General features: G+C 40.8%; 1 pseudogene; it reads right to left on the bottom strand.

Annotated features, from left to right (window-relative positions):
* Positions 1-4223: 4223 nt before the first annotated feature.
* On the bottom strand, positions 4224-23247 carry LOC132381825 (Ig heavy chain C region-like; annotated as a pseudogene).
* Between the last annotated feature and the right edge of the window lie 458 nt (positions 23248-23705).

The raw sequence follows: 23705 nt of genomic DNA, 5'->3' as shown, positions 1-23705 counted from the left end.
CTCTCTCTCTCTCTCTCACGCACACACACACTCACTTGAACTGACAATGATAGCTGCACATGTGTGAGCACGTGTACACACACGCTCGCACGCGCGTGCGCACACAGACTCACGAGTGAATCAAAGAATCTGATGCATGCGCATTCAAATAATTAATTAAAAAGTATCATTCGCTCAGCTTCTTCCTTCTTGTTTTTTCGTATTTTCCCGGCAAATCCCGCTGACATTGTCAGTAATTCCTTCCTTTAGAGTTATAATTTTCGTGCATGGTATTTTAGTTATTTTATGCAGTGACATCTCATTCATTCGCGTTATTAGGTATGGAATGTAAACACCATGGAATCTTCACCGAAACCCAAACGTACATTGGGGAAAACCTGAATTGCTTATGTTAGAAGAATTAATTCACAACTTGCACCGCGATAAAATGTGAAATATACGTCAAACATTCTAATGTGTTTGTTTCGGCTACTGGACCATTGGAAGTTGTTGTTACCTTAATAGTCGTTGTAAATGCGCTGTACATCATACTCATCATAAAGAGGATCACAAAGACGAGAAGCGTTGAAGCAGAACAAACATCTTCATCTAAGTTTACGAATTCTTCTTCACCACCTGAATAGTCATCCAGGTCTACCGGAATTTCACCGACATCTGAAATCGAAATATATATTTTCTTAGGAAAGCAACATACACAGATGACCCACTCCCCTTGAAGCACTTGTTTATCAGACCGTTTTGAACTTCAGGTTTCAATTTAACATTCGTTCAATGGCATTTAATAGGTACTGGATTCCAAACTTAATTCGCAGCGTGCATGAGTCATTTTGTTAGACCATATCCTAACTTAAGAAAATAGTTCTGTGCGGTCCTTGTCAATTTTACTTAATGTGCTTTTTTTAAATTACTGACCACGTACCCACTCGATCCAGATTTAGATCCGTACAATCCCAGACGGTGAAATCCCTTTCTCTAGTTTAACTTCTGGTAAATGCCTAGTGCCGAGAATCGGACTTGGAATTCATTAGGTATTGAGGAAGTGGAATTCATCTCCCACATATAGGAAGTCGATTATATTCATTTGATGATGTAGAGTTCTATTTATCATAATTACAGTTAAATTCATGAAAGTGACATCAAATGAGGAAGAGCACTGTCCCTACAGGCGATTGACAATATTGACCTCCCCACCCCTAACATATTCCGAGCAGTTGCCTCTGTAGCCCATCCCCATAGAGTAGAGAAAAGAGATAATTCAATAAATACTGTGATATTCCTTTCTTCTGGCGAGCTTTGCTTTATGTAGTTGCTGCTTGACTTCCACTTGAGCGTTTTATTCTTCTCAATGCAAACTTAAACGTCGATATTGGCGACTGCTTTAGTCTGTGACATTTCCGTAATCTGCATGCATGAATTTCCTTCTTCTCTTTCGAATATCCACGACTTCTAACACACTGTTGTTTTAAATATGTACCCTCTAAACTCAGCACCTGACACTTAACAAAATTTGCTGGAACATAGACCATAAATTCATTCATTAATTTTCCATCGTAAGATCACATTGTTTACAATGCTGGCAATATTATAGCCATCAGTCAGTTGCACTTCTCTATACGGTGAGCTGAGGGGTTAATAATTGAGGAAAGGAGTGCTAAAGGGAATGCAATGGGCCTCACCAAGTAAGACCATATAATCCTCAAAACTCAGTACCAGCAGCCGAGCCAAGATATTAAGATACTGACTTATATCACCACTCTAGATGCGAGGTGAGAGATATCACATCTCCAGAAGCATATTAGGGTTCATCTGGAATTCATAAGGACCGATACAGGATTATTGGATTGATTTCCACGGCAGATGACGCACCGATACTTACATAACTTGCATCTCCTTCAAAATCTATTAACTATGGACATGTGATTGTCCATTGCAGCTTCAGACTGTGCTTTATTTATTTTTAGCACCATTGGCACTTTCGAAATAAATTTGCTGCATATTATTTTTAATGCATTCACCAGTATATTTCAGAATTATTGTAAGGAGTTGAAGGTTCCTTGCAAGGAATTAAAGGACACCAGCACAGGGCAGAAGTAGGACTATTAGGATAGGTCGCCAGAGATCCAATTGCCCGTTGATGTTCTATTTGTCTCGTGCAGGAAAGGAAAGTGCAGGGACGAATGGAGCAGTTAGATGGATGAAAGTACACACTGATTTGTAGTTATTTAGTATATCACCGTACCATTCACCGAAAAACATCACGGGTAATATTTAACAGCAAATACCTTCGTGTTTTAAATCTAAATGTGGAGATGTAAGTAGCATATCAATAGAAATAGATGAGAAAAGTTGCAAACAGTTTTTGAATTATTTGCAATGTTCGGGACTTTCACATGACTGCCCAAAAACGGGTCCCACCTTGAGATATCTGGTCGGGCACAACAAGATTGAGAGGACATTGTAGACAAGATTGAGAAGCTTGCAGAGCTCTGAATTTCAAGACAAATATGTTCACAGAGAGACTTTGGCAGATCTTTAACTCGTGTGTGTCAATATGCATAGGGAAGATAAGCCAAATACCCTGTCTGCTGGAACACGATGACACACTCTCTGTTGTATAAAAGGGAGGGAATTGCCACAGTTGTGGGTGCTCAGAACTAATGCAAAGATAAGCTTGTAGTGGCAGTTCAGTTGAGACAGACGTAAAAGCAGGTGTTGAATAAGTGCACGTTATACCGAGCATGGATATCTATTTCCGTTTCAACAATTACAAGGAATAGGGATGGTTGCAGGGAAATTACTTTTGTATTCGCTGATGTCGAAGTCTTCGGTCTTCTTCATTCTCTTGAGCACTGGATGAAGTATACTCAGCATCAAAGGTCAAATAGAGCTTGGACGACATTTCTATTTACTTAACATCAGGTATGTTTCTGCTTGAAATCAGCAACCAAGCATCATGTACTGTATTCACAAATATTCCCCACGGAGACGGTAGAGATATAATCCGGAAGTAAGAAGAGATATTACGGAAGGAAGCTTCTTGGCGAATACTGGATAGACTTACGTGAAATCTAAAAGAACAGCAGGCTCAGTTGATCTTTTCGAATGCGATTTTGGCATAAACATGATTTATAAATTTGCCGATGAAAACTGCTCTCGGCAGAATCTCACAGTTTGATGAAGGGACGTACAAGAGTGAGATTAATCAGATGGTTAAGAGGTGCCACAACAATAATCTTGTTCTCAATATCAGTAAGAGAAAGGAGTTTATTGTCGACTTCAGAAAGGGGAGGCGAAGAAACACACATTAGTCCTAATCGAGGGGTCAGCAATGGAAAGGGTGTGAAGTTTAAGCTCCAGGACGCCAATCTCTCTGAATATCCATCTAGATCCCAAAATATATATGCAATTGGGAAAAACGCCTGCCAGTGTTATATGTCATTTGAAATTTGAGAAGATTTAGTATGTCACCCAAAAAAATTTCTGCGGAAATCTAACATTCTAACTGGTGGAATCATCATCTGGTATGTAGGCGCTACCGCAAATGACCGGTAATAGCAGCTGAGGGTTTCATCTAACTACTTCATGGACACGAGACCCCAACATTGAGAACATCTTTAAAAAGCCGATTCCTCAAAAAATTGGCAAATGTCATTAAGGGCTCCCACCACCCAGGACGTGCCCTCTTTTCACTGCCGTCACCAGGGATATAGGGGTACGAAGGCACGCACAAGAGATTTTAGGAAAAGATTTTGTTTGCTTTACCAACAGATTCTAAACAATCCATGAGCTCATGAACATAGCACACTGGCTTTGCTCTTTTAAGTATCGTATTATTGTTGTATTTTTTTATAAGTTTGATGTATTTGATTGTGCTGATGCCGCAAAATTCACGACGTATGTACATGAAAATAAACTTGATCCTCATCCATATTTCGAGCTGTTTTATGTGGACCTTTTACTTTCAAAGTTCAGATGAGAGGTATAGATGCACGAAAGAGTACATCCGTCAAACTAGATCACGAATCTCATCTCTACGAACTGGTCGGATCTGAATAACCTCAGTAGTTTCCCCTACATCGTTGCCTGCCCCGTCTCCCTGCCATATTTGCAACATGTCGGAAGGAAATAGCAGTATACTAGATGTATTAATGAAGCTAATATATAACACCGAGTCATGGATTACTCTTAGTTGTAAAGATAAGAGAACACACCTGGAAGGTAAAAGGTTTTCATTCTGAATTTATTTCAAAGTAATGTGGCATACAGAATAAATCACTACCTGCTATCTATCTAATCATTCTAATGTTATCGAGAGCTCATCACAATGTTACCGAACAGATGACATTAATGGAATATTTCACTTGTGCGATAATCTGAAGAGTGAATACTATGCGTGGTCTTCTGTGAATCCGCAAAACGAAAACTCAAAGAGCTACGCAGTAAGCAAGATATACTTCCAAAGTATTAGTCATTGAATCAAGCAAAATTAGACGCACGATTTAAAGTTGTCAGTTAGTACAAGTGACACGTTAACTAAAGTTGGTTTACCGTGGGATTTATTAATACTTCTGACTAAATTTGTTGGTAGCGACGGATGTCCAACCAAACAGCTATAGGTGGTTCCCTTCTCCCAATCTTCTGCGCTGATCCTCAGTTTGCTGGTGACTGAGTTAGAGCCGTTTTCCTTATCGCTGTTAAACTGGATTGAGTATCCCGAATGCAAAAGGGTGTCATTAGCCATCCAGCCGACATATATATCTTCCGGATAAAAACCGGTCGCGAGGCAAATTAGGGTAGCTGCTTCCTCGGCTTGAATCTCCTCAGCTGCTGGGTACAAGAGGTAGACTTTCGGACGCTGCACTTCAGTAACTGGAATAGAAAAAATTATGTTAAGTTAGTTTCGTCTGTGACTTGCAGATTACTCAGTAATCCTCAAGATTAGAGATTTTATTTACCATTCTATTGACTGGTTCATAAATGTCACTGTCCAACAATTTACTTAATGCACTCTGTGGCCTTAACACGGGGTTTAATTGCGCTTACCCTTGTTTTTTTTGGTGGCGATTGTCAGTGGTGTTGGCAGATCACGGTCTTCTACGAAGCAGAGGTATTCGGTTCCACTGTTCCACTCCTCCACACTGACTTTCAGTTTGGTGACGATGACGGATTTACTTCCGCTCCACTCTGGACCGCGAGTCTCTACTCCGTTCATTCTTCGACTTCCATTTACTCGCCAGGAGACTATGACATTCTCTAAATCTGTGTAAACCACTTCGCACACAATGGTTGCTCTCCGAAGCGTCCAAATCTCTTCAAAGGACGGCTTTTTTATGATGACATTAATATCAGCCTCATGGCAGTCTTCTGGCAAAAAAGTGTGAATGGTTATTTTCATTTTATGAAACTTGAGATGTGGATTATATCAACTGTAACCAGACCACAGTAGCTCATAATCCCACTTTCTATGTATTTCTCTGTGTTATTTTCTGCTTCGCTAATACCGTTCCTCCTGCCTTATCAGATTGATTCCTCTATCTTCTTTAGGTGATATCCAAAATAATCCTCCCGTTTATTTATACCACAGCGCAAAGATTACATTGACATGAACTTAACCGTGGCTGCATTCGGGAATGCGAATGTTCACCCTCAGATCAACAGAATACTGAGGGAAAACGTGGCTCGTTGGCCTGAACGTGGCTGCATCGGAAGAGATTCACATAAAATGAGCAAAACGTTTGTCTTTCAGTTTCTATTGTGATTGTTGAAACAAATTGACCGAATAGGATAATTAAGAATAATGCTATGCTCCGTAAAAACTGCAAAGTTTGAGAGCATTATCTCCATTATGTACAGAGTGGAATGCTGTTCAAAATAAGGAAAGAAAATATGAAATATCTATAAATCCTAATAAGAGCGCTGTTGTGTGTTCAGTACAGCAACAATTTATGAACCCAGTACTGACTGCTATCTCCTCAATACTTTCCTTAATATTTTGCTGGAGGAACTCCACTAGAAATAGGAAAAAGTGCCAGTAAAGTGAAACCGAAGTGGCCAAACTGTCTGTGTAGGTTACCACATGCCACAAGATATAATAGAACCACGTGTTCACAACGAGCTCTTGCCACATAATTGATTTTGAAAATTACTAAAGTCTACTGCAATGTTGAGCCTACAGCTGCAATATTTACGATATCATGATATCTAATGTTAGGGAAATACTGTCAGAGCAGCTTAGGTGAATAAGAGCAGTCCATTTTGTGCATGTTAAACCGTACACCAATCATGTAACAGAAGCGACTGAAATAAGAGTTTACGGTCGTAAAAGCAGCGATTGGTACTGGGGCCTCGGCTACTCTTAGTCTATTTCAATGATATAACTATTGGAAATGTTGTAATATGTCTGTTTGCTGGGAATAGAAGCTCGGCAGCATCGTGATCTGTGAGAAGGATTCCGGGAAAATTTAGAGGGGTGTGGACAGGAAAATAAATTGCTAGTACTTAGCTGATTGAATGTAAGGTGGAAAACGTGAGGATATCAACTTAGGAGAAATTATTAGAACGGTAGTGCAACCATGAGGAAATCTGGAGATGCTGGAAATTCAAACAACAACACACACAAAATGCTGGTGGAACACAGCAGGCCAGGCAGCATCAATAGGGAGAAGCGCTGTCGACGTTTCGGGCCGAGACCCTTCGTCAGGCCTGACCAAAAGGAAAGATAGTAAGAAATTTAAAAGTAGTGGGGGGAGGGGGAAATGTGAAATGATAGGAGAAGACCGGAGAGGGTGGGATGAAGCTAAGAGATGGAAAGGTGTTTGGCGAAAGTGATACAGAGCTGGAGAAGGGAAAGGATCCAAACTGAGAAGCTCGAAAACGGATCCTGAAGCCAACTGGAGTCAGTTGGCGGCGGAGCCACGTTACAAAGAAGGATATATGACTGTAATAGCGGGTCTGGGTCAAAATATGATCGAAAAGTTGAAGGGCCGAAGGAATTATAGATGAGGGGCGGCGAGAGAGGGTTTCACTGAAATCCCGTCGAAGAGAAGATTTTAACTTCTTCAGTGTAGACATCACTGGCAGAGGCTTTGCAGTAGAATTTAATGAGTAAGCGTGAGGAAATCTGCAGAATCTGGAAATTCAAACAATACACACAAAATGCTGGTGGAACAGCAGGCCAGGCAGCATCTATAGAGAGTACCGCTGTCGACGTTTCGGGCCGAGACCCTTCGTCAGGAATAACCGAAAGTAAAGATAGTAAGAGATTTGAAAGTAGTGAGGGGAGGGGGATATGGGAAATGATAGGAGAAGACTGGAGGGGGTGGGATGAAGCTCAGAGCTGAAAAGGTGATTGGCGAAATCTGAAAATTGTTGGGGTTCATCGTGGTCTGCGTGCTCTTTTACGTAAAGAATTGAATATCAAGAGCAGGTTGTTGCAATTACTTTCTGGAACTAATAATCGTAGAAATCCCATTGTCCCTTGCCACATAGATCATGCCCCATTAATACGTTAACAGTTTCATCTGATGAGGAGTTGTGATTAGATTTGAGCAATATGCATTCAGAAGCAACCATCTGTCCTTATCATGAAAAGGAGTTAACATTCATGAAGTTCATGAAGGGTATTTAAGAACTGCACTGACAATCTAATACAATGATGTCCTTGTGCCTGTATAATGATTTTCATAGTTTCCTTTGGTGCAATTTATGACTCCGACCGACAACACGACGCCAAGGCAGCGCAGAAGTAGAGCGACGTTACTACAGGTCGGAGCGTTCTGGATTTCGCTGGTCAATGCCTGTGTCATTCTGCAAAAAGTCTTTAAGTCTTCCCCGTGGAATGTATTGGTCGTCCCGGATGCTCCACTTTCCTCACACAGGCAAAAGACCGACAGGATAGGTTAATTAGTCATCGTAAATTGTCCCATGATTAGAATAGGGTTAACCAGCGTTGTGCAGTTGCCCGGGCGGCGTGCCTCGAACGGCCGGAATGGCCTACTCCGCGCTGTAACACTAAGTAAATGTATTGCACTTCGCTGAATAATGGGATCTAATTGTCCAAACCATTGATGCAAATATGTTGACTTTGCATTTTCCTGTAAACTACATTCCAGCTTTTCCGTAAAAGCGGCGATAGTCTGAACTCCCTGCAGCGTGGAATGAACAGTCCCCGTAGACATCCGTGGATATCATTGTACGTTGTCGTGAGATCAGGTCCGAGCATCATCAACAGCATGCGAGATAAAAATAAGTTCGCCATAAATGAGGAATCACTCTCCACACCGAGTGGCATATCTATTTCTCTGTTCCACGGAGGAATGGTATGCATGCGAATATTTCAATGTAACATAAGTTCAAAAAAGAAGGGATGTGAGAACAGTTTCAACTCAGACGTTGTTTCACATGTCCTGGTCGGATGGCCGCTAGTGGTGTGGAAGATTTCAATACTTACTTAACACCAGTTAGTTGGGCTCACATTTATCTCTCCATCTATCGATCTGTTTAATATGTAGTTATTTATTTATTTATTTATTTACTTACTTACTTATTTAAAGATATATGTAGCATACGCCCTTCTGACCATTCGGACCACACCACCAGCAACCTCCGATATAACCATGTCCTAATCGCTGGACAATTCAGAATGACCAATTAACCAAATACCCGGTACGTCTTTATACTGTGGAAGGAAACCGGAGTACCAGGAGGAAACCCAGGTATTCTATAGGATGATCTATAACTTCTTACAGAGGACGATTCTCACCCAATTATTCACGCCGACCATGTCGGAGACTTACCACTAAAGCACCACTCTATCACCTGCGAGTTATTAATATGCTAATTCATATCTATTGATCATATTGCACTTGACTTTAAACAAACCTGTTTACAAGCGTGGTCCATTGGTGTACGATATTAGAATATAATTACAAACGCCAAGAAGGGCTCCGTTCATATTGTCATTCATCAATTAATATTTGCACACGTTCTTCCAGCTTTAACCTATTGAGATCCTATTGGTGAGGTACTTTAACATTATAATTCGATTTGTCTCCCCATGTTCAACAGAGATTCGATTATATAACACTAATTTTAGTTGACGCTCACATATGTTACCTTATCGGACCGACGGAGAGGTCTGATTACTAATAAAGTACTACAGTAATAATCGTTTCAATCTGCTCATTGCCGACCTTTGTGTAGTTTTATCTCTTGACTGAGAAGTAAAGCATGGAATGGATGCGTGCCTTTTGACAAATTGTACTTACTTTTCGAGGTGCTGATGTTTGCTTTCACAATAGATTGTGAAGGTGGGTGCGTGACGACACAGGTGTATGTTGCGTCCTTCTTCCAGTCGTCTGCAGTCAAGTAAAGGAGGCTTCTCGTGCTGAAGGTCATGTCCTGTTGAAGTGCAGTTGGGAGGCTGGTAGCGTTAGAGTAGAATGCGGCTCTGTCCTTCTGCCACAAAACGGTTATGTCATCGGGGTAGAATCCCGTTATCATGCATGTGAGCGTAGCGATACCCGCAGATTGAACCTCCTCTGGAGACGGGGACAAAAGGCGTACCCCTGGTTTCAGTGGTTTGGCTGCAAGAGAAGGTCAATCAGTCTTAATCTCCAAAACAAGTTAGACAAGTTTCCAAACTATGCGCTGGGCAAGTTGTTTAAGGATCCATGGTGAACGGTCTACTTGTTAGTCAGCTGTTAAGGATAATGGTGGTGATAACTTTCTGCCCGGAATAGAAAATATTTCATTATTAAGGAATGTTTATGAACAGAGCGATATTGGGGTTTAAGTCCATGGTTCCCTGAAAGTAGCAGCAACGGTAGATAGGGTGTTTTCAAAGGAACACGGCATACTTGCTTTCACAGGTCAAGATTAGCATATGAAAGTTGAGACGCTCTGCTTTAAATTTGCCAAACGTTGGTGCACTAGATTTTTAAATATCTGGTCGTCTCGTTGCAAGGCATTGCGCTGTAAACAGTGCATAAGAGATACAACAGTATGTTAACTGGGTTGGAGAACATCAGTTATGGGGAGCAATTAGAATCGCTGGCCTTGTTTTTTTCTGGAGTGAAGGAAACTGAGTAGTGACCCTACAACACCTTGCAAAATTATCAGCAACATGGGTACGATAAGTAGACAACAACATTCGTATGTCTAGACTATGAAATCTAAAGATGGCATATGCTTAAATTAAGTGGGAAGAGCTTTAGAGGGTACCTTAAGGAAAGCTAGTGCAAACGAGACTGTTGATATTTTAATCACGCTGGAAGTGGACACGCTCACTGCATTTGACAAACATTTAGACGATCATTAAAATAGTAAAGACATTCAAAGATTTTTTTTCTGTTGCTGAAAATTGGATTGAGTTAGATATGAAACATCTTTGAACATTGGGTTCGGAGGGCCAACTGTATTTCTGTGCAGTATGATTTTATGACTTCAACTTCTCAGAAGAGTAGTAGAAGGATACAATTATTAGAACGCCTGCTGCAAGTCTCCAGAAACCTGGTTTCGGTCTTGACCTGCACTACTGGAGTTTATATAGTTGCCGTGTGGCTGTGCGCATTTTGTTTTAGGTTCTCCGATTTCCATATCGAACACCATGCCGGTGCTAGCCACGTCGACTTACCATAACTTACTCTTCAGTAGAGTAGAATCTGAGAGGAATTGTTGAAGCTACGAAACAATAAAATAGATTGAAGTGGAAATGTTTGAATGAGTGTTGAAGCGGGTTCGGATTCAATCGACCGAAGGGTCTGTTCCAATGCTGTCGGGCCCTAAGCTTTCAACATTTCATTCGACGAACTCTTGGGTGGTGGAATGCTATCGGTGCACCATTTGTCAGAAAACCTGTCTTCCCCTGAATAAGATTATACATTATGATTCTAGCAGAGGGCAACTCGTTCACCATCATGCCTGTTTTCCCTGAATACTGCGGCCTGGCAGTTTCTGCTCCTCTTTCTGCATCTAAAAACAGATTATCGTTTTTACCAACATTGTGATTGTTGGTATTGCACCCACCTTTTGCGGTTCGTGTCCGTTTTGATAACGGAGCAGCTGATTGATTGTCCTGCACCGAGCAGGAGTATTCTACCCCGCTGTCCCACTCGGTCACGCTGCTGGTCAAACGGCTGACTGTCACGTACTGGCTCCCGATCTTTGCTGCTTGTTCTGTTTCAACACCATCAGCCCGTTCCGTTTCACCCACTGACCAAGAGATGGAAACCCCAGCTGGAGTCGTGGCGATCACTTCACACACCAGTGTGGCAGTTTTGTTTATCCACATTTCTTCAACGGTTGGATCTCTGAGAAATAATGCGTATTCTAGAAGATATAATTGAGAGGACTCATGACGAATCTGAAGTTTAGCAAGGATTTCAATATGGTAATAAGCTGCTACACGTTAAGAGCTTAAGATGTAATTTGTTCAATTTAAATCATGCTTAAGTCGTCTTTTCGTGCATCTTTGGGTCAGATCATGACCGCACGCTACTCTTCTATTCTGAAAGAAAGGAAAATGGTTGAAAATGAATAACGTATCGTCATTCATAGATAAGTGTGGCGAAGGATAGAGAAAGAGATGCAGTCGACATCCCCGGAAAGGACGACGTGATAAAACACCGGTGTGGTGAAGGGGCAGTGGCTTGTGGCAGAGCAGTCAATGGGATGCAGCGAGACAGAGAGATTGACTGAGGGAGGACAGAACACAGGAAGATAGAAGGTGGAAGTGAATGTTAGGTTTAAAGAAATGCTGAATAAATATGCAGTGTTCAATCTATTGATGCAAGAACGATGGACCAGTTTAGCACAAGGTTTAACTGTTTGATAAGTCAAGTGGTTGCCTCGACTACTTTCTTTCTTTCATTTGTCTCTTTTGCAACATTTTCATTATTGCATGCTGATACCAGCCACAGATATAACATATCAGAAAAAATTAACGTGCTGTTAAAATGGAAAGTTTACGGGGATCACAGAGGATTTTATATTACTGCCCCTTTCCTATGCTTATTTTTTTAAGATGTCCGGATTCCATAGAATCATCTCAGAGATACAAATTCTATTCGATGCATTAACATGATCAGAAATCAATATTCACTGATGCGCCATGACGTCTGCTGACTACATTTCACAAGATTTTCTTGTAATTCTTACCTCTGATATTTAATGTTTGCTGCCTAAACATTCCAAATCACACTCCTATCTTTCCCTTATCCAAATTTAATACTGACACGTATCTCAATCTTCAGTACTCTGGCTATTTTTAAATTTTGTCCGTAGATCATTACAGCCCACCAAATTATGAGGAAAGTGGAAATACTGCACCTATGGATTGGGTACTCATTCTTACCTGACTCAGCTCGTATTTCTTTGCGGATGTTGCTGCTGGTTGCAGAGTGGGATACACTACACGAGTACACAGCACCACTGGCCCATTCGTTTAGAGGCACTTTGAGCACACTTGCTGAGGTAAACGTTTTGTCTGAACTTTCAGTGGAAGAAGTGGTGGTAAACCCGGACTGTACGGCTTGTCCGTTTTTCTGCCAGGTCACTGCAATGTTTCCAGGTAGGTATTCGCTCATGAGACAAATCAATTCAACAAAGCCTTGTGCTTTTTGTTCGGCAGTTGCAGAATAGACAAGAGTGACGTTTGGCGGGTTCGGCTGTTTTGCTAAAATTAACAAAAACAAAAGTCTTTGAAATGATTGGATCAATTTTAAGGTGTTCTTCTGACAATCTGTAAGGCATAAGACAACTACAATATTCCTTGCGTCATAGGAATCTCTACACGTCAAGAGCTACGTTAGCATTTCTAAGACCTTTTGGCTGAAGGGATGACTGAAGCTGAAATATTTCCTTCAGCGTAGTGGTATCACAGCTTAAGGTTATTTTATTTTTATATACCTTGAATGGTTCTTCGAAATTTCTCCTGATTATTCTTTGTCGCATCAAAGCTGCCGTTGGCCATACGAATTGACTAGAGGAGAGAGATTTTAAATCTAGCTTTCAGAATAAAATCTCTCACTCAATGTCAGCAAGACCAAGGAGCTGATTATTGACTACAGGAGGTGAAAACCGCGGGTCTATCAGCCGGTCATCATAGGGGTCAAAGGAGGAGAAAGTTAGCAACTTCACATTCCTCTGCGTTCTCATTTCAGAGGATCTATCCAGAGTCCAGCTGGTAAGTGCCACTAGAAAGAAAACACGGCAGCGCAACTACTCTCTTAAAAGTTTGAAAATATCCGGTATGTCATCTAAAACGTGACAAACGTACGCATTAGTGCCGTGGAGGGTATACTGACTGGTTGCATTACGGTCTGATATGGAAATATCAATGCCGTTGAACGGACATCTTGCAAAGAATGGTCGTGAATACACCACAGTTCATGACGAATGCAACCTTCCCCGCCATTAAGCCCATCTATACGCCGCGCTGTCGCAGGAATGCAGCATTTATCTTCAATGACCCTGGGGTTCCAGGCCACGCTCTCTTCTCGCTGCCGCCATCAGGAGGGAGGTACAGAAGCCTAGGTACCCAAACTAATTGGTTCGGAATCAAATATTACCCCTTCAACATCAGGTTCTTGAACCAGAAGGAATGCCTTCACTCAACTCCATTCCCCTAGACGTTGAACTGTTCCCATAACCTATGGGCTCAGTTTTAAAAAAATATATATATTCGTCTCATGTTGACGATATTTATTGTTTATTTATTTTACTTGTTTTTTTTTACTGTTTGATTTGCACAGTTTGTCTTTTCCCATTTGGCTGTCCGTCTAAATGTGTGCTGGTTTCTTTGATTCTATTGTGTTTCGTGGTGTTTGCTGAGAATGCCCGCAAGAAATTTAATTTCAGGGTTGTGTATGATGACGTATATGTACTTTGAAATTCGATGATGATGATGATGATATGTAGGCTTGTTAAATGTTAATCGTATCTGAAACGTCAGCAGTCTGTCCATATTTCAGTATATAGTATTTTATAGTCTGCACAATTTTCGACTAGGTTTACCTGAATAGGACTAAAGTTATCTTTCAACTTCAGCACATTTCCATTTTACTCAAACAGCAAGTTGCTGTTGATGATTGCTGAGGTGCACTAAGTGTGGGGATCAACAATGGCAAGTTGACAGTATATCTACTCAGAAAGAGCAGGCAATATATAACATGAGTTGATAACATGAGTTAAGCATGAGTTTAAACTGAGTTGGCAAGGGGAAGGAAACCAGGGTGTTAGGGTCGAGGAAGAGGAAAATAGAAATAAGTAATGGAAGTCCTGCTGTTCTGGAGGATTTAAACTAATGTGGCAGGGGGATGGGAACAAGTGAAGAGAGACAGAGGGGTGTAAAATGAGAGTAGAAGCAAAAAGTAGTAACGTAAAAAGTAAAAGTGGCAGGCAGGCGAATCCAGGGCAAAAATCAAAAAGGGCCACTTTTCAACATAATTGCATAAGGGCTAAGAATGTCGTAAAACAAGCCTGGAGGCTCTGTGTGTAAATGCAAGGAGCATTCGTAACAAGATGGATGAATTGACTGTGCCGATAGTTATTAATGAATATGATATAGTTGGGATCACAGACATGGCTCCAGGTTGACCAAGGATGGGAGCTCAACATCCAGGGATATTCAATATTCAGGAGGGATACACAGGAAAGAAAAGGAAGTGGGGTAGCATTGCCAGTTAGTGATCAGATTAATATAATAGAAAGGACGGACATTAGCTGGAGAATGTGGAATCTATATGGGTAGAGCTGCATAACACTAAGGGGCAGAAAACACTGATGGGAGTTGTGTACAGGCCACCTGACAGTAGTAGTGAGATTGGAGATGGCATTAAACAAGAACTTAGAAATGCGTGCAACAAAGGAACAGCAGTTATAATTGGTGACTTTAATCTACATATAGATTAGGTCAACCAAATTTGTAAGGGTGCTGAGGAAGAGCATTTCTTGGAATGCATGCGGGATGGTTTTCTGAACCAACATGTCGAGGAACCAACTACAGAGCACGCAATTCTAGACTGGGTATTGAGCAATGAGGAAGGGTTAGTTAACAATCTTGTCGTGCGAGGCCTGCTGTGTAAGATGGATAATATGGTAGAATCTTCATTAAGATGGTGAGTGACATAGTTAATTCAGAAACAAAGGTTCTGAACTTAAAGAAGTGTCGCTTCGAAGGTATGAGACGTGAATTAGTTAAGATAGACTGGCAAATGATACTTAAAGGGTTGACAGTGGATACGCAATGGCAAACATTTAAAGATCGCATGGATGATCTACAGCAATTGTACATCCCAGTTTGGCAAAAGAATAAGCCAGGGAAGGTAGTGGACCCTTGGCTGACAAGGGAAATTAGGGATAGTATCAAGTCCAAAGAAGAAACATACAAATTAGCCAGAAAAGGCTGCACACCTGGGTCTGGAAGAAATTCAGAGTCCAGCAGAGGAGGACAAAGGGATTAATTATGGAAGGGAAAAAAAGAATATGAGAGAAAGCTGGCAGGGAACATAAAAACTGACTGTAAAACCTTTTATAGATATGTGAAAAGAAAAAGATTTGTTACGACAAACGTAGGTCCCTTATAGTCAGAAACAGGTGAATTGATCATGGGAAACAAGGACATAGCAGACCAATTGAATAACTACTTTGCAAACACGAGTAAATCTTCAGATGCTGGAAATTCAAACAACAACACACACAAAATGCTAGTATAACACAGCAGGCCAGGCAGCATCTATAGGGAGAAGCACTGTCGACGTTTCGGGCCAAGACCCTTCGTCAGGACTGACTACTTTGGAATAACTACTTTGGTCTTGTCTTCAGTAAGGAAGACATAAATAATTTTCCGGAAATATTAGGGGACCGAGGGTAAAGTGAGATGGAGGAACTGTGGGAAATACATGTTAGTAGGGAAGTGGTGTTAGGTAAATTGAAGGGATTAAAGGCAGTTAAATCCCCAGGGCCAGATGGTCTGCATCCCATAGTGCTTAAGGAAGTAGCCCAAGAAGTAATGGATGCATTAGCGTTAATTTTTCAAAACTCTTTAGATTCTGGATTAGTTCCTGAGGATTTGAGGGTGGCTAATGTAACCCCACTTTTTAAAAAAGGGGGGGAGAGAAACGGGGGAATTATAGACTGGTTAGCTTCACGTCGGTGGTGGGGAAATGCTAGAGTCAGTTATCAAAGATGTGACAACAGCACATTTGGAAAGCAGTGAAATCATTGGACAAAGACAGCATGAATTTCTGAAAAGAAAATCATGTCTGACGAATCTTATAGAATTTTTTGAGGATGTAACTTGTAGAGTGGATTGGGGAGAACCAGTGGATGTGGTATATTTGGATTTTCAAAAGGCGTTTGAGAAGGCCCCACCCAGGAGATAACTGTGAAAACTTAAAGCACACGGTATTGGGGGTATTGTATTGATGTAGATAGAGAATTGGTTGGCAGACAGGAAGCAAAGAGTGGGAATAAACGGGACCTTTTCAGAATGGCAGGCAGTGACTACTGGGTTACCGCAAGGCTCAGTGCTGGGACCACAGTTGTTTACAATATATATTAATGATTAAGACGAGGGAATTAAATGCAGCATCTCCAAGTTTGCGGATGACACGAAGCTGGGCGGAGGTGTTAGCTGTGAGGAGGATGCTAAGAGGATGCAGGGTGACTTGGATAGTTTAGGAGTGGGCAAAATCATTGCAGATGCAATTTAATGTGGATAAATGTAAGGTTATCCACTTTGGTAGCAAGAACAGGAAAACAGATTAATATCTGAATGGTGGCCGATTAGGAAAAGGGGAGGTGCAACGAGACCTGGGTGTCATTGTACACCAGTCATTGAATGTGGGCATGCAGGTACGGCAGGCGGTGAAAAAAGCGAATGGTATGTTGGCATTCATAGCAAGAGGATTCGAGTACAAGAGCAGGGAGGTTCTACTGCAGTTGTGCAAGGCCTTGGTGAGACTACACCTGCAGTATTGTGTGCAGTTTTGGTCCCCTAATCTGAGGAAAGATATTCTTGCCATAGAGGGAGTACAAAGAAGGTTCACCAGATTGATTCCTGGGATGGCAGTACTTTCAAATTAAGAAAGACTGGATCGACTGGGCTTATACTCGCTGAAATTTAGAAGATTGAGGAGGGATCTTATTGAAACGTATACAATTCTTTTTTTTTAACTTTTTTTATTGCATTTTTAAATGATTGTATACAAATTCTAAAGGGATTGGACAGGCTAGATGCAGGAAGATTGTTCCCGATGTTGGGGATGTTCAAAACGAGGGCTCATAGTTTAAGGATAAAGGGGAAACCTTTTATGACCGAGATGAGGAGAAACTTCTTCACACAGAGAGTGGTGAATCTGTGGAATTCTCTGCCACAGGAAACAGTTGAGGCCGGTTCAATGGCTATATTTAAGAGGGAGTTAGATATGGCCCTTGTGGCTTAGGGGATCAGGGGGTATGGAGAGAAGGCAGGTACAGGGTTCTGAATTGGATGATCAGCCATCATCATACTGAATGGCAGTGCAGGCTCGAAGGGCTAAATGGCCTACTCCTGCACCTATTTTCTAAGTTTCTTATGTTTCTACATTGATCATAATACAACTTTAATTCTCCGAGTCCACTCTGCCAATTAAGGATCCATTTTTATACTGCGAGAGACAATTTGCTGTTCCATATTCGATGGTTGATTGATGTTGTGTATTTGGATTTTCAGAAGGCCTTTGACGAGCTGCCACTCATGACGCTGCTGAACATGCTAAAAGCCGACGGAATTACAGGAAGATTCTAGCATGGAAGCAGTGGCCGCTTGGCAGGAAGCAAAGCAAGCCTTTTCTGTCTTGTTGCCGTTGACTAGTGGTGTTCCACTAGTGTTGGGATCGATTCTGTTTTACGTTATATTTCAGTGATTTGAATAATGCAATTAAATGTTTTGTTGAAACGTTTGCAGATGATACGAAGATAGGTAGAAAGGGAAGTAGTTTTGAGGAAATAGAAGGGCCACAGAGCGACTCTAGACAGATTAAGAGAATCGGCAGGGGAACAAATGGCAGTTGGAATACAGTGTGGAGAAATTCATGGTCATACAGCTTGGTAGAAGAAATGAAAAATTTAACTATTTTGAAAAAGGGGAGAAAATACAAAAAAAATAAACTGTGGCACTAAGTGACTTGGGAGTGCCTGTCCCTAAAGATTAATTTGCAGGTTGAACACATGTTGAGGAAGGAAATACGATGTTCACATCCATCTCAAGAGGACAAGAATATAAAAGCAATGATGTAATGCAGAAACTTCATAAAACACTGGTGAGGCCTCAGATGGAGTATTATGAGCAATTCTGAGACCCTTGTCTTCAAAAGGATGTGTTAAAACTGGAGAAGATTCATGGGAGGTTCACAAAAATGATTCTAGGATTGATTGGCTTCTCATATGAAGAATGTTAAATGGCTCTGTGCCAGTATTCGCTAGAATTCAGAAGAATGAGGCGTGACCTCATTTTTACCTATCGAATGGTGAACGGCCTTGATAGAATGGATGTGAGGTGCATGTTTCCTATAGTAGGAGAGTCTAAGACCAGAGTACACAACCTCAGAATAGACAGGTGCCCTCTTAGAACGGATATGAGGAGGAATTTCTTTAGCTGGAGAGTGCTGAATCTGTGGAATTCTTGCCGCATGAAGCTGTAGAGACCAGGTCTTTATGCATATTAAAAGCTGTGGTTGATAGATTCTTGATTGGTCAGGACACGAAGAGGTACGGGGAGAAGACAAGAGATTGAATAGGAGAGGAAAATTGGATCAGTCATGATGAAATGACGGAGCAGATGCGATGGGCCAGATGGCCTAATTCTGTTCTTATCTCTTATGGTCTTATGGCCTTATGGAATGAAATGGAAGCAAACTCTTGAAATGAGCAGTTTGCGTCAAATCTTTTGAGCCAAGAAGGTGCTGGGCAGCCTGCAATTGTCGCCAGATTTCCAGCGCATGCCCAAATCCACTAAACCTAAGCAGACATCTTGGGAATATGGCTGACATTGTAATAGGGCATTGCTGCTCACTGGAATCACAGGATAGGTGTTTGGGTCCAGAATGTTTATAATTCGTCTGAAAGATATTTTGGCGAAAGCAACATGGATAATTGGAAAGAGTGATGGAGAAGTTCAAGACACACAGTAGCTTAGCCGTTCGCGCAATTCTATCACAACTCGAAGAGTTAGCGTACAAAGTTCAATTTTGATGCTGTCTCTAAGGAGCTTGCTTGTTCTCCCCGTGACCGTGTGGGTTTCCGAGGAACTGTCATTTAATTCTATAGACCAAAGTCATAACAGTTAGAACATCGTCCTATGGTTAGTCTAGGGTTCCATAAATGAGGTGCAATAATTCTACATTAATCCATTTTCGTGTATTTTACCCACAACCACATCAGTCCACCATATTCTATCATTGTTCTATGCACTGTGGACAATATTGAGTTGCCAATTAGCTAACCAATTGAACGTCTTTCGGATGTGGGAGGAAAATGGAGTATAAATATGGGATTAGGAGAGAGATTAGGTAAAGCATTCTTTTCTTTTACAATGTGATGCAAATGTTGAAATTATTCAAATGTAGAATGAGGAAATTGGCATACTTCTTAATGCAGAGGTCGTTGCGGACATGCAAAGCAAAAGATAATCACATATTACAGAAGGAGGGGAGATATAGATCTTACAACAAAACTGATGAAGGTGAAGTGAAAGAGTAGTCCAATCCACTTTATTGGACTGAAAAACAGATTCCCTTCGATTGGAAATAGCACAGTAAAATAGAAAGGGTGTTGATGGTGTTTCTAAGTATTTAATACATTCACCCTCTCGTACTCATCTCAAATGCTGACTCCTTCCCAATTTCTCAGTTAAGTGCATGAGATAGTCTGTACTTGACGTCTGAAAAGTTCCTTTCCCAATGAGATCAAAACCCGGGGGAATGATCGACATTAATCTGGTAGAAAATGGGCCGGGCTGACGGAGTAATACTCCACAGCGCTATATACAAACAAAGATCATGTAGTTTACTTGCCTGTTTAACAAATAAAAAAACACGCACACGTGGAATTGGACTGGGTTTCCACAAAAATCCATTAAGAACGAGATTCAGAGAACTTTTAAACACGACTAAGCTCGGGCAAAGGAGCTTAACAGCATGTTTAAAACTAAGAAAGATGAGGCAAACAAACAGCAATAGGATCAAGTAAATTGGACGAATGATAGATATTTTTGCGAATTGCTTCCCTGACATTTGTGGATCCCAAAATAGTGTCGGAGGTTTGCTTTCATTTGAGTTTGTTTTAGGAAGGAACTTCTTGTAATCATTCAATTGATTGATGAAAATTAAAACCCGTTTCGCAGAAACGTTTCCATTGGAACACATATTTTAGCATACTGCTTCAATGACGCCAGTTTTATATTTTGTACCATAGCATGGTCTGTTTAACAATGTAAACCTTTATAATTGGTGTCTTGAGCGACACTGATACATCTAGAATGTCATTCATTAAGATCTGGTGTGTAACTTTTAATTAAATGTAGCGCCCTGCCAATTGACTAAAGCATTCAGCGAGATGGTAGGGACTTGATATTATTGTGCTCTGCTTTCAAAGAAGACATTGATTATGTTGACCTTCATTCAGTATCTCTTTTCGCCTTGCGCACAGACCTTTTGCCTACCTCTGCCCTCCCTGAATATTCTGACGATTAACACTAATATATAACCAAAGTTATACAAGTCCAACGATTCTGACAAAAGAAAATATGTTTATTCCTGGTCGTCTAGGCGCTCACTAAATCTATGGATTTGTTAGAGCATGATATGTGTTTCTAAATAGAAGACATTTTTCTTCTATTCCAGCTAAATGACAAGTTTTGTTTTCGCAACGAGTGTATGTTTTAACAGCCCCTCGAAGTATCAAGTTATTAATCTGAACTGAAGCCTATTTAATCTTCAAAGTTCTTCCCTAATTGGGTCTGCGACCATTGGGGAGTAAATCCACATTCAAATATGCAAGGATATGAGGACCTCGCACTTATATCAATACAGCAGGTAATACTTTAAAGTAACCATCGGACGGGGTTAGGGTGTAGCAGGTCGGGGGTAATTTGTGCGCTTCAATTTGTAAAAATACTCCAAGTTCAATTTTCGTCTTTTTAAACGAGCGAAAGTATTATCTTGGGAGGATAAAAGCGTATACTTAAATTCTTCTGGGGTGTCTTAGTCAATAAACGTGTTTCTAATGAAATGCTTATACTCCAAAAAGACATTATCGTATTGCCCTTTTCGGTTTGCATCATTTAAACGAGAATATAATTATATTTTACTTCGGGGAAAGTACGTGCTTTCTCACATGTAATTTAAAAAAAAGTCACTTACCAGCTTTCACAGTCAGCCTTGTGCCAGCTCCATCGTAGTAATTATAACACAATGATTAACTTCCTATTCAGCGCAATTCAAAAAGTAATCATTAAAGCTGAATTGTTGACAGAGGCTTTCCACAGTAATACAGGAACAAAGGACTGACCAATATATTCCATTTCCTTCAGTTTCACTCGCTCCTGTATTTATTCAGTTCACTGTAAGTGCATATGATAATAAAACTGGAATTTCGCTGTTTCAGTACCAGGGACTGTAGGTAGAATTCAATCTAAAGAAGAAGCGGAATTGTTTGTAAAACTATGTTGAGTAACATCTATGAACGTAAAGGCATATTTTGTAATCCCATTTATAAATAGATGATCTTAAAAAAATAAAACTGTCTCGGAGGTTTGTGCTATGGCTTGGACTACTGTGTCACAGTATTGGCACATCAGTTCACATGAGCACAATAACCTCCTTGTTGGAAATAGCGTATAAATCCGTCAGATAATCCCATACGCCCATGATACGATGGTAGGGTACATGGTTGAAATGGTTGCACTGGCCTGTTTAAATCCCGTCGATACTAGCTCTCAGCCAGGTAGATAATATCAAGGCTTTGTTATTAATATGATGATCACATATGTACTACAATTACACAGGCATATAGAGCAAGGCTGTGCTTTGTGTACCAGTCTCTGGCAGAGATAAAGAATGTTTGTCTGAAAGCAGTTTTTGTCCCTAAAGGAACATCTTGCATTAATTTTGCATTAATAATTGCCGAGGTGATTTTTGCATGAAGCGGACTGAAGATTCATCACTGTGGCACACCCCACACACACAGTCATTGATATCAGTACTAAAAGGTTCCTTCTAAATTAATACAAGAAACCGAGGTCACGGCGGTTACAATTACAATCTAGCTTAATTTCGCATTATTCTATACAACTTACTTTATAACCAATAATCCTTCGAAAATAGTGTACAGGTTTATGCATTCTATATCTGCATTGTACAGTTCAGGAGCGGGTTAACATTGACTTTAGTGCATTAGTGGTTTTTGAATTGCGGAGTCCGAGCTTTGTTTCACTGTGACAGTATAGGCACAGTGGTTGATTCAATAGCAAAAAGGTCTCTATTTACATAAGTCTGGGAGAATACTGACGCTGCACCTCCAACTGTGTCCACTTGGATATAAGCGGCATTGTGACTGTTGCCAACTTACTACTAGTGTACATTTGCTCTACAGGGGAATCAACTACTGCTCAGTAATTTTCTTTTCCATAAGAACGAAGCAGTTAGAGATTCTCGCGTGAAAGATTTTCAAACTTTTTGAATTGGCGTGTGCTCAGTTTCGTTACTGTGATCTCGAGCTTTGCAAAAATACGTGGCTGTGTCTTCAGCCATTAGGTTGCTGATCTTCAGGGAAAAGGACTTTGCTGGCTTGTTGACTGATTCCGCATATCGTCCTCCAATAGATAGCCTCTCCCAACCAGATCGACCCGGTCTTTGGATGAACCATGATGTGCTATACAGGCCATAGCTAGCATCTCTTAAAACACAGTTGATGGTCAGAGTTTCGCCGGGTCGTTTTGTTGCTTCTCTTGGTGTCTGTTCTACCCTTGCACTGAAGGCATCTGAAGGGAGGAAAACATATTTAATAATCACATATCTGAAGCAGCACCGAATTTAACATAAAATGAAATCTGTGGACGCAACGGCAAGACAGTAACCATTATTCTCTTTAAAACTGAACTGCACTTACTTGGCAACCAGGTTAAAAATATCGAAACGCATAAAATATTCATCGTTCCTTCACGACCAGAAAGCCTGTTTAAACAGAGAAGGTTCGAGACACCAGCGCAGGCTGTCTGTGCAACCCTCTGGAGAAGCAAAGACTTTATAAGCCTTGCGAGCCTGGCCTCATTTGCATAATGCAGAATGAAGGCACACTCACTACGATTATAGCTTGGATAATGATATGCATTATATCCGATAACTACATCGGTAAAATATATGACGCATTAACGTGAATGTATAGATAGAAATTTCAAGAAAGATCTTCATTGCTTCCTTCCATCGTACTGAACGTATTTCTCTTTGCTCTGTTATATGGTGAGAGCTCCGCAAAAATATGTTAAAGATCTAAATGTCATTATGACACAGAAAATACTCTGAAAACAATTCAGTTTATCACCAGGATTAGCTAAAGATTATTCCTATTGATGCAGACAAACTGAGCATGTCCCTGTCTCCCTATCTTGCTTCCTCTATTCACCATTGGTAATCTACATGAATCTGATGCCAGTCGTAGTAACAAAA

This window comes from Hypanus sabinus, chromosome 26 (genome assembly GCF_030144855.1).
Source record: "Hypanus sabinus isolate sHypSab1 chromosome 26, sHypSab1.hap1, whole genome shotgun sequence".
NCBI classification, from domain to species: domain Eukaryota; kingdom Metazoa; phylum Chordata; class Chondrichthyes; order Myliobatiformes; family Dasyatidae; genus Hypanus; species Hypanus sabinus.
Note: the sequence above shows the minus strand (reverse complement) of the source record. Positions and strands in the feature narration are given on the sequence as shown.